At 32.2% G+C, this 11383-nt stretch overlaps 1 non-coding gene and 1 pseudogene across 1 annotated transcript; one reads left to right on the forward strand and one right to left on the reverse strand.

The window, feature by feature from the left end:
• Positions 1 to 980: 980 nt before the first annotated feature.
• Positions 981 to 1099, reverse strand: LOC111739781 (annotated as a pseudogene).
• A 170-nt stretch (positions 1100 to 1269) lies between these two features.
• Positions 1270 to 1388, forward strand: LOC111739737. The gene has a single exon (XR_002780366.1). It is a non-coding gene; the product is annotated as a 5S ribosomal RNA (ribosomal RNA).
• The last annotated feature ends 9995 nt before the right edge of the window (positions 1389 to 11383 follow it).

Genomic DNA, 11383 nt, shown 5'->3' on the forward strand with positions numbered 1-11383 from the left:
GTATAGAAGGAATATGAAAGAAATATGTTTCTCACTCTATGAGTAATTTTTTAGAACAGCATATGATAAATAGACTTTTGTTACAATATGATTTAACATATCAGACCTGAATAAAAAATATAGCCAGGAATAATTTCCTCTTGTTTATATTTCTTAGCCTGGCTTGTTAGCTTGTTTAATTTTTCTTGAGTGTTTTGCAAGAAAGACTTTTAGCGGGTAGGAGGCTGGCTATCTTTCATTGGAGGCCAAAGAAATGCGGACTTTTGTTCTGCAGCCTGTCTGGGAGCAATAAACTCGGAGAGAATAACTTAGAAGGTAAGTGATTAACTTCTCTTTCTTCCTAGAAGCACTCATTTATTCAGTCTTGTACCACAGCTCCAAACATAGTTCTTAGTATAATGAGAGATAAATAACTGTGTTCATAGAATACCATATCTTTATTGCCAGGAAACCATTGTTGCAGTGTCTCAATATGTTCCCAAAACGAATCCCTGATTTTTAAATACAAATACAGCAAATAGACCTATTTCTTTGTCTGCTAAAACCATAACACTGAACTTGAAAGCAAGAAATAAGAGATACTAAAAAGTAGGACTTTTTAGCTATCATTAGTAAATAATAATTATTATTATAATTTTATATTATCATTTTACATTATTAGATCATATGGACTTCATGAATATGTCATACTTTATGAAAGTCTTTTCCTTTTTTTGGACAGTTACATTTTGTGTTATGTATTGTTAATATTATCTACATAAATCTCTCTCTTTTTCAGGATATTACTTTAAATTTATACAAGTGAAAATACCTGGTAAAGATGCAGAAGCACTTGAAAAAGTCATGACACATAATGTAAACGTGCCAACTAGGTATAAAGTTTTATCCCGGCAATACAGTAACCACAACCATTTTCCCTGAAAATACTGGACATTATCTATTTTTAAAAGTCTTTAATATTTCTTTCTTTTTTTTTTTTACACCTACAGCACCTGGTCTTCCTAGGTGGTCTCCCATCCAAGTTCTAACCAGGCCTGATCCTGCTTAGCTTCTGAGATCAGACGGGATTGGGCTTATTCAGGGCAGCATGACCATAGACTAAAAGTCTTTAATATCTCATAGGTAAAAATAGTAATATGTTCCATAAATTTGTGTTTGACCATTTTTTTTCCTTTTTTTTTTTTTTTCTATTTTAGTTATTGGTTGTTTGCTAGTTTCTCCCCCTCTCTCAATTTTCTATTTTGGAAATTGTCTTTTAAAAAGTTGGTAGTCTATGGTCATGCTACCCTGAATGCGCCCGATCTCGTCAGATCTCGGGAGCTAAGCAGGGTCGGTCCTGGTTAGTACTTGGATGGGAGACCACCTAGGAAGACCAGGTGCTGTAGGCGTTAAAAAAAAAAGAAAAAGAAAAAGTTGGTAGAATAAGAAAGGATTGCCTTTGTGTACAAAGCTCCGTTTTACCCCTAGTTTTTTATTTTCTTCAAATTTAAAAATCAGAAATTTCTAAGTTTTATATATTTAGATGCTTTTTTACATTTTTTAAAGATACATGCACACACTCACACTCATACACATTGAAAAAGTTAAATGAAATGATTGAGAAACAGCTTGAAAATCTTTATTCCAGGAACACCTCTAATTATCTCATCACTGGCATTTTATTTCACTATATCATCATGCCTATTTTATTTCTTTTTGGATTGCTTCTAAGATAAACTAGAGTCGATTATCAAATCACCATTTTAAAACATTAGAGAGCTTACTATCAAGCCTTATTATTTATTTCAAGAATACAAATAACCATGAGAAGCAAAAGAAGAGAAAGAGTTCTAAAACCATCAACGCTGGTTCCCAGATCCTTCTTTTCGGCACGTCAGTGCACTCTCTGGCATAGATTAGCATGTGAGGTCTCTAAGCAATATATGCTTACTTAAAACCATAATTGTTTTAATTCTATGGTGAGTGTTTCCATTTTATACTCTTATGGTTTCATAGCTTATGTGACATTTTTCTCCAGAGGTATGCCCCATACATCCATAGATTCAAGCTTTGTTTACTACAAGCAAACCTAAGCAGATCAGGAACATCCCACTAAAGTAGCCCACAGATTGAGACTCTCTCTTTAGAATATGCCATTAGTGTGTTTGCAAGGAGGTTTGTCATTTGGAAGTTTTTAAGGAATTTTGGCCACATCAACTACTTTCTTTCTTTCAAGCCATGTGAGTGAGCTTTGGTATGGTTCTTTCCTAAGCTGATCCTAGAAATGACAACAGCCCTGTCCAACACCTTACTGATAGCTCTTTGAGGGACCTGAGTCAGAGAAATCTAGCTAATATTTGCTCAGATTCTGATCTGTCTAAACTGTAAAATAAGAAACATTTGTTCTATTAAATGGTGACTTGTTACACAGCACTAGATAACTGATACATATTTTGGTACCTGGAAGTAGATCGTTGCCACAAATACGACCTAAAATGTGGGAATGGCTTTGTATCTAGGCAGAAGGTAGAGGATAACATGATTTTCCAGAGCTTGTTAGAGAAAGACTAAATTGTTTTGAAGAGACAGTAGAAATCTGGACTTTGAGGATGTTACCAGTGAGCGCTGAAAAAGAAGTAAATAAATGTTATTGGAAACTGGCAGAAAGGGGAATCCTTGACATGTAGTGGCAGAATGTTTAGTAACACTATCACATGCAGTAACTTGAAATGTAGAAAATGTGTCTAATGGACTGTAAGATGTAGCTAAGGAGATTTCCAAGCAGTATGTTGAAGGTGCCACTTGTTTTCTTCTTCCTGTCTGCTGTAAAACATGAAAGGAAAGCAACAACATCGAGAGCAGGATTGTTTAACAAAAGGAACCAGAATTTGTTGATTTTGAAAATTTTCAGTCTCTCCAACTGGCAAATGATTCTAAATCAAGAAATATTTTCTGAGAAAATATCAATTCCATCACACTGCTAAAAAAGCATGGTCGACAGATGAATTTGAGAGTGTTACTATCACATCTTTGGTCAAAGCTCTCAGAAAGATTACTTTTTGGTTTTGTTTGGCTTTATTATGCAGACAGGCTTCCTCTGGGTAGGGGAGGAGACAGATTCTCACAGCTCAGATTTATATCCTTCCAACTTATCAATAAATCACATCTTTCTTTGTGCTTTATTTCTTTATAAAATGGAGATAATCGTATCCAGCTCGCAAGGTTGCTGTAAAAATTGGAAGAGTTATACAATGGTTCCGAAGAGTAGCTGGCATATAATAAAACTTTCTTTGGCTCTCCAGACTGCTTCTCCCTTCAGTCTGGACTCACATCTGATTGCTTTTTTGAGATTTCCATTTGATGCCCAATAAGAATCTCAAATTAACATTTTCTAAAATGTGCCCCTGGTATCTTCTCCAAACATGCTTTTCTCATGGTTTTCTATCAGTGTACTCAATTTTTCTAGTTCAGGCCAAATCATCTTTGACTACTGTCTTTCTCTCCTATCCTACTTCGAATTTGTCAGCAAGTCCTGTCAGTTCAAGCACTCTGTCTAAAAAAAGTTTCTATGCTGATGGAAAGGAGCTATATATGTGCTGTCCTAGATGGTACCACAAGCTCTTGAGGCTACTGAGCCTTTGAAATGTGGCTAGCATAATTGAGGAACAAAATTTTTAGTTTTATTTCATTTTTAGTAACTTAAATTTAAATGACTGCACTTAGCCTTATTCGATGACACAAATATATCTTCAAAGTATATTTAGAATTTCAGCACTTCTGAAGAATTCCATTATGAAAATCCTAATCCAAGGCACCTTCTATTATCTTGTGATGTTACCAGCCTCTTTGGTGGTCCCTTCTTTCATCACTGCCATCTTCATGAAGCAGACAAAACAATCTTGTTGAAATCTATGTGACATCACAGCAGTACTTCCTCAAAGCCTTCCAGAGACTTCCTTCTCATTCAGCAGAAGTCCAAGTTACCACAGCCCCATGTCACATGCCTCCTTGTTACCTGATTTTTCATCTACTATCTCTTTTATTCACTTCACTATAGTTACATTGACCTTTGCATCATCAAGACCATTCCCAATAATTGCTTTTGTCTCTGATTTTTCTTCTTTCTGTGAAGTTCTTCCTCTAGGCTTCCACATAGTTTGCTCTTTTGGCTCTTTCCTCACATTTTCACTACATTTCTGTCTACACTTTTAAATTTTTCAATCCTCCCCCAACAGTTTCTATCACCTTCTTCTAATTTATTTTATTTTTATTTCTTAGCATGTTACTAACATTTGAAATATTTTACTTATTTATCGTTTTGTCTGTCTCTTTCATCAAAACAAAAGCTCTATGAGGGCAGTGATCTCCATTTGTTTTATTTACTGCTGAATTCTGAGTACCTGGAACTATGCCAGTGCATGATAGGTTTTCAATAAATATTTGTATCATTTAGGCAGATATGCTAATATTCTGCAAGACCTATATATATATGGACTCCTTTAGTCTTATAAATATTTGCCTACTATGGGTATATGTACATGACTTCCATCAATTAAAGTTTTCAAGCAAAAGATTTGAATTCTAACTAAAAAAACATGTACACACATCATCTGAAAACAATCATGATAATACTACTTTAAAGAAAACTTTTCATGGTATTTAAAGTCTCTCAAGCATGCTCCCTTGTAGACTCCTCCTATAGCAAAATATGTTTACTTATTTTAGACATAACTCATATGTAGAACATCAAGATAAACAAATGTTATGTTTCCATAATATACTGTTTTATACTATAATGTAAAACTTTTTCAAATTTAATGAAATAATGCTAAATCAACTCTCCCTTTAAAAGAAATCTTTTCTTGAAGTTTCTCCCTAACAGAGATATTAGTTCTTATGTTTGTTATGAAAAACATAAGTCCCAATGACTGTATTATCTTCTGAATTTGTTAGAATTATTTAAATATGAGAATATATGATAAAATATTATAATGTACTATTACTAAGATTTAAGAAAAGTAATTAGTTTTTGTTGATGTTCAGTTCCACTGCTGTCAATGCTTGCTTGCTTATAAATAAATTGATATTCAAAATCCTAAAGTGGTTGGAAGATAATTTCATTGAATTAATAAAACCCATAGTTCCCAAACTGCACCACGAGATATTTTAAATTTTCAAAAGAAACATAAAAACAACATCTGTGGGACACCATCCAGTCTCCTAGGTAAAGGTAGTTCACAATTTCAATGTTAGATCATGATACATTCCTCTCAATGATGCCGTATCTTTATAAAACTGGTTATTTCTTTTTTTCTATAATAAAAGCCAAATACTGTCAGAAAATCAGCATGAGACAAACCATGAAAATGGCAATGTCCAGTCAGATTTCAAGGATTGAGAAGTTGTGTGGCACATATAACCCATTAGTAAATGATTGTGGTTATTTAAAAATAAAATAATTTTTTTTTTTCTAAACAGTGTGTACTGTTTTGTACTTGACTACTAAGTTGTTTGGATATTAAAACTTATAAGTTGTGTAGCTAGCTACTTAATAAATTAAACTGTTAGGGATTTCTTTTGCCCTAGGGGCACTGTAGAAATATTACTGATAGAAATTTTGAGAACCTGTGGAGTCAGATTATTTGTTTTCCATTTTTACTTTTGTTATTTACTGAAATTCAGGTTTTAAAAATGTTTTTTCAGTTTTATTGTGATATAGACATATATCACTGTATAAGATTAAGGTATAGAGTATCATGCATACTGTGAAAAGTTTAGTTAGCATCCATCATCTCAGATAGATCCAATATAAAGAAAAGGCAAAGAAAGAAAAAAATAAAATGTACTTGTTAGGAGAACTCTTAGGATCTCTCTCTTAACTTTCATACATATCATACAGCAGTTTTAACTATCATCATTATGATGTGCATTATCTCCCTAGTATTTATGTGACTTGTAACTGGAAGTTTGTATCTTTCGAATCATCTTCCTTCAGTTTTTAATTTTTACAACTCTAGGAAATATTTATAGGAAAATGGTTTGATGAAACTGTTAATATTGTAAGAAGTACTTATGAAAGTGAATTTGTGGTCCTGACCACTTTCCATTTGTTTATCACTAATAGAACTTGGAAACAATATTCAATTTGGATTTGTAACAAAAGATGACCAAAAATAGTGAGGTTTTAGTTTCAGAAAAACATCAAAACATTGTTTTAAACTCTTTGACTTTAACGAAACCCAATTAAATTCTGCCAAGGCACTCTTTTACCCTAATTTTTTAGAATCTTGTGTATTTGTGAAGAAATATAATCCTTATGTTACTGATTCATTTACACTTAACTCATCAAAATGTTCGCTAAATGCTACAGCATTTGATATCCAAATAGCTTTATAAGAAGCTACATCTGGAAATTCTAAAGTTTTATAAATCACTCTTGAACTTCTTTTCTTTAAACCAGAAAGTCACATTTTCCCAAAACTTGTAGTACTGGAACCTCAATTTGACTTTAATTTGATATAGTTTAGAAAACAAGTGGAACAAACTAGTGACACCTTTCTGAGTGTTCCTCTTTTAAGCCATTTTAACATGGTAGGTTTGAGCTGCCCTTAATGGAATATTCCTTCAATAATTAAAACCTAAGTAATAGTTAAATATTTTATATACACTGTCATTTAATGGAAATACTTCCACTCTGAGAATGAAAAAAATTGCATCTTAATCAATTTGCCAGCTCTCTTAGTAGATGAATTTAACATAATAAACCATATTGGCTAATTAGTTATCTTATTTTTCATTAGTAAAATCTTAAAAACCAAAAAGTTGCCTCTGTCATAGTATTTTAAGTATAATAAATGTTTATGCCCTCAAAAACATGTCCCGCAGCAAGCAATAGTTAACATGTTAAAAAATAAAAACTTTTAAAAATATGTGAGCTCATATCTGCAAAAGAATTGTTTGTTAATCACATTGTGTTATTTGACCTAACATTTTAGTGTTTTCAACATAAGGCATTAATGAAATAAAATTAAACTTTAAGCAAATACTAAATGTGAGTAATCATTTCTATTCAGTAATCGGCTCACTAAAACAATGTGTATTTCCCTTAGATACACAAAGACTGTGTAATAACATCAGGATATTTATTAGGTTAAACCACATAAAGTTGTTACTTTTAGGTTAAAAAATGGTCAAATATGGGCAATTTCACATGATAGAACTTGTATCTGGTAATAAATATGACAATATGGATAGTATTGTCTCCAGAAGAATTGCTTTAATAAGTCTAGTTTACATATTTTTAAAAGGCTGTTATATTATTTTTATATTTTTCTAATCTAGATGTTTTCTTAGAAATCAATCTGAAAATGGCATCAAATCTTTTTAGTTCTTCAAGTCTATCGGTCAAGATAGGCAGGTTCTGTATTCCCCCCAGATGTCGGTGGATTAAAAAATAATAAACTTAGTTTTCACTTGAGCTACCTGTCTGCTCTGCATCTGTTGTCTTCAGTCTGGCCCTAAGCTTATGGGCCAATGACAGTCATGGAGGCAGAGGGAAACATGATGAAGGACAAATCGGCTCATAAAACTTCTACTGGTAAGTCAGACAGTTCGCTTCTGCTCACATTTCATTGGCCAAAGCAATTTACATGACATACCATATCTATGAAAGTAAAGAAACACAATCCTGCCAGGTGCCCCAAAAGTGAGAGAGGAGAATTGGAGTTCTTACCTTATGTAAGATCCTCCTCAGAATGCAGACCTTCAGTGATGTCTGATGTTATTCCAAGCACAATGAAAAAAGATCTGTAAATATTAATAAAAAATGGATGTTGGAGTTCTAAAAATTCACTATGCATAAAATCTAGTAAAGCAGGAATAAAAATGCTATGTAGGATGAGGAAAGTATATTTGTATCACTATTTTATTTGGACAAACTAACTTTTCTAGGCTTAGATAAGGTTAACACATACTGCAATAGGATAGGATCATATAAACCAGTGGATGTAATCTGAAACAGAGTGAGATGATGATGCTTTATGAAGCCAAATATATTGTTGACTGTGGCTTGCCATTGCATCAGTCCCAAATAGTCAATTGGCCGACACCGATTCAATCGATACTCGGGAGGGGTGGGAAACAATCAAGCCAGTTATCTGACTTTAGGCTTTGTGTGCGGAGGGATTTATTGTATGTTTACATAGACACACTCTCATATACATTTTTCTTTCCCTTATTATTATTATTATTTTTTTGGCTTTTATTTGCAGTTATAGGCTCTCAGCACACTACATAGCCAGGACCATAAATAAGACTCCACCACAAAATTTAGCATTTTGTTTTGTAAGAAAGCAAATTGTAAACATAAGATAATCAAATAATTCATATGCTAGTAGGACTAGATTCCTTAAGGAAATAATTTTTACATGAGACAAAAATTTTCAAGAAAAAAATTATGAATAATAAAAAAAAGTTAATTTACACAAATTGGACCATGATTAATAAGTAAAGATTCAAATGAAATACTTTAGAGGTAGAACACTAAATTTATTTAAATTAATCAGTTAACCAATTTGAATGATTTTAAAGTAACAATTAATGGCACATTTAAGAATCTTATGAGCATCAATATTGTGATACTCTAACTTTCTAAGTAAATAATTTGAGAATTAATTTTAATTTCTTAATTTAGAATGTCAGATCAAACACAGTGGTAGTATCACTAACTGCTCCTAGTGTCATTATAAAAGGACAAAAGACTAAATCGATGCTAAACCCAAGGTAACACAGGTCATTTTCTCTAGCACATAGCTTTGTTTTGTTTGGTTTAAAAGACATCTGATATTGTTATAGGCTGGAAAGTTGACTTATTAGAAAGGAATGCTTAGAGACCACCTCGCTGCCATGACAGATTATCAGATTAGTCCAGCAAGCAACAGGGAACACACAGCTTTAGGGAATCTGTATATTGATGTTCTCGTTAATTTTATTCATTCTGATCTGACCATGTTCATTTTTCTTTTTGAGTGTAAGTACTTCACATGGAAGAAAGAAAAACATTATGAAAACATCATACAACATTAAGGAGTAATTCAAATACTAAATATTAAATTTATTATAGTAAATATAATATTAATGTAAATATAATGGCAAAAGTATAATACAAAATAGCCAATGAAATTTTTTATAAAAGTACTTCTTTAATAAGTTATAATTTATTAATGGCTACATATTTGACAGTTTTCCCTTATAGCTTAAGTTTTTGCAAAAGGAATTTTGATCATTTTAAACAAATTTATTTTCCATAATTGAGTCTCTCCCTACTGGATAAGCCCAGAAATATTTTTATATTCTTCATTTCTTTTCAACTTCTTTTCTTGGCATCTACCTTTTATCATCCTGTTCTCCAGATGGCAGGTCCTTGCCTGTAAGCCATGGCTCAAATATTCTGATATTAACTTTTCTAGATCCTTCCCATAATATATGCTCTTAACCACAGTGTTTTATCGAGCTCACTCTAGGCTTTGTGGCTTCTGTGGCAGGACTGTCTGGAGATATTATTTCACTTCAAAGGCCTAAATCAATTCTTTCTCAACAGTAGCCTCCAAGATCCAATTTTCTCACTCCCGCTAAGCAAGAGATCAAATCAATGATTTTACCACCTGTTTAGTTGTTTTTACATTCACATTTTCTTCAATATGTTTTTAATGTGCCTAACATGCCAGCAGGATTATAGCTAAGTTTCTGCATTTACCTGTCTAGTGCAATTTCATCTATTATTCAAAAAACATTTCCCATACACTTTATTTTTTTCATATTTTATAATTTGTGCTTTTTATACATTACATAACTAAATTAAGCTAAAAGTTAAATTTAGTAAGCTATCTGAAAAATGATCACTCTAATTTTTAAAATTCTTTTTATGAAGAGTTTATCAAATAGACAACAATCTCATATTTTTGTGGATTTATGATTTATTTTTTACCATACGTATATTTTAACATTAGGAAAAATTGTTAACTTTATTATTACGAAAGATGAAACAATTAGATGATATGCACTTAATTTGATTTTCACCTTTCGATATACAACATTTAACCTCTTTAACACAGAGCTTTCTGCTTTTAGGAAGAGTTTTTGGCATGATTTCATATTGTCTATTAGTTCCTTATGTACATTGCTTAATAGGAGAAGTAATATGGAACCCTTGCCACAAAATATCATGGAGCCATTTCTCTTGCATTTGTACCTGAATACCTAGGGATTGTCTGTACTTTTCTTAGCAACCTCCAACCCCAATCTCTGACCCCACCATGGACAGTACTCTTCGCAACAGAGAGATGTCTGTTATTTTCATGAGCTTTAATTGAAAGAAATGTACAGCTTATAATGAGAGAAACTCTTTTCTACTCTCATTTTAGGAATAAATTTTATTGGAGCTGAGATAAACATTGTGTTCCTAAAAGAAGTTTCATTTAAAAGGTGAAATTGAATCAAAGAAATAAATATTTATAAAACATTAAGATTTAGACTTTCTAATGGATGCAAATATATTTTTCTTTTTCTTTTTCCCCTTTTTCCAGTTCTACAAGATGGTGATTTTTTGGCTTAATGCAATATCATAAATAAACGCATGATGAATTTAAACAATAAGTCACAAAGCTACTTTCCAGCATTATTTTTAGATTGCCCTTGAATCTCTCCATCTTTATGTTAAACTTCATTCTAATACATAGGCAGGACAAGAAGATTGATGTAATTACTTGAACAGAAACAAAGAAGGCTTTGCCATAGCTGCAAATGACATTGATGCCAAATCACTACCCTGGCACTGAGTGATGAGTGCTCTGCAGATAAGAGGTTGAAGCACCAAAAAACATCATTTAGAGAATAATCCCAGGGAACCATAGCAGCACTTCAGATGCTCAGACATTCTTTAAGAAAAGATAAATTGGTAGTCACGCACTCAAGTAATTTATGACTAAAGGCAAATAAAATAGTTTGAAGATCTTCTATGTTTCTTTCCCTTTGAAGGAAAAATGACATTCATTTAACAATAGGAGGAAGTATTATGGTAAGAATCAAAAATGGAAGGGGAGAAATTGCAGCAACTCACAGGATAAGATTAAATGTTTACGCAATACTTTGGTATCTAATTAACTATGTGAATGAATAACCAAACTTAATGTAGTTGAAGTTTATTTGGTTGATTTTCCTACTAGTAACAATTGAGAAGTTTTTAACAAAAAGCAGCAAGTGAAGCTGATGCTGTTTAGATGTTGAGAGTTATAACACAGGCTTGAGTCATTACCCTTAATGCTCTGACAACTTCCCATATATCGATGAAATTTTAACAAATTCATAACCATTTTAGACTAGTTTCTTTAAATTAGTAGGAAAATTG

The sequence above is a fragment of the Pteropus vampyrus genome, unplaced genomic scaffold, assembly GCF_000151845.1.
Source record: "Pteropus vampyrus isolate Shadow unplaced genomic scaffold, Pvam_2.0 Scaffold53, whole genome shotgun sequence".
NCBI lineage: Eukaryota > Metazoa > Chordata > Mammalia > Chiroptera > Pteropodidae > Pteropus > Pteropus vampyrus.